We start from the raw sequence: 1,653 nt of genomic DNA, 5'->3' as shown, positions 1-1,653 counted from the left end.
TCATCATATAGATTAATTGTTTTTATGTCCTAACTTTGATGATTTTTGTCTAGCTTTATTTGGAAGAGAGAACATTGTCTGTGAATCTTGATCGTAGTTATCTTTCCTGTAGATGGGTTATAAATAGACTCTATATTTATAAATAGCATTTTATGCATAATAGAGAATATTTTTTAAGTTTGGAAAGTAAATGTTTTTGTGTGCTCTAATAATTTCTCTATTTTGACTCTTTATTTTATTTATTCCAGTGAACATTTACTGACTTATTCCTATCTCTTATTTGACGTAATTTTTTTTTTATACTTAATTGGTCAATCAATTCAAATTTCAATAAGCTTGAAGAAAAATGATACGAATTAACTGGAAATGGTATTTATGCATAATGTACAAGTAATACATAGTCTCTGAATATTTCAAATAAGAATGAATTCCTGTAGAAATTTCCCAGCATGTTTCCTTTTTAAAGATGTATTGATGGACTTCAGGTTTAATGTCCATCTATTGTATATTTTAAAATCGGCATATTACATTATGTTAATCTTTACATTTCTTCTAATTTCAAATTGTTAAACATGTCTTTTAGTTTTCTTTTGTCAAATTGTCGCTATTATATAATTGATCTTTTGCGTACATATTATGTAATACATGTATTAATTATTTTGTCGAATTGATGTATAATGTAGAAGTAAAACTCATTCTTTGAACTCTTGAATTAAACATCAGTTCTTGTACAAATTTCCTGTTGTGTTCCTTTTTTTTAAGAGATAGTAATGCTTTAGGTTGTGTGTTCATATGTTGTATATTTTAAAATATATACCTATGTTATTTTTATTTTTAAATTTTCTAGAATTCTAACTGGTTGAAGACGTCTTCTATTTTTAGTTTGTCAAATTTTCTCTATTAGACAATTCATCTTGTGTGTATATTATCTAATACATGTATTATAAATTGTTATCTTCAGTTTCTTTAGTTGCTGTGTACGTTGGAGTTCAAGTGGACGGTAATTTTAATGGATATTTCAAAAACTCCTATTGATATAGAGCTTAGTGATAGTTATTCTGAAACAAGTTCCAAATGCACAACTAAGTCATACAATGCTTTTATTCGTCAACAACGAAATCAAAGACAAAGAGAACAACGAAATAGAGTTAGAAGTGAATGTACTGATCGTCGCAAGAGAATAATTGATAGTATGTTGCCCGAAAATAATAACTCCACTCCTACTCACATATATGAATCTAAAACACATTCTGATCTTCAGACTTCTTGTTCAAATGAAGAAACGATGAATTTTTTGACTTTTGAATTAAGAGGAAATTTTAACCTATTCAACATACCGCCTATTGCATACGTATTGCCTACGTGCACATATTCTAAGTACTGTGGTGCACAAAAATTTCATAGAGAAAGCAAAGGTTTCTGTTGTTCGAATGGAAAAGTTAAACTTTTTATGTATGATTCGCAAGATGAATTATATAACTTGTTTACTTCTAAAGAACCTACATGTATGAAGTTTAAAAAAATCGCAAGAGGCTATAATAATCACTTTGCTTTTACTTCTTTTGGTGTAAAGTATGATAAAGAACTATTTAGAATGTACAAAGCAATTTATACATTCAGGGTTCAAGGACAAGTATATCATTACATAAACCA

The sequence above is a fragment of the Olea europaea genome, unplaced genomic scaffold, assembly GCF_002742605.1.
Source record: "Olea europaea var. sylvestris unplaced genomic scaffold, O_europaea_v1 scaffold3286, whole genome shotgun sequence".
NCBI lineage: Eukaryota > Viridiplantae > Streptophyta > Magnoliopsida > Lamiales > Oleaceae > Olea > Olea europaea.
Note: the sequence above shows the minus strand (reverse complement) of the source record.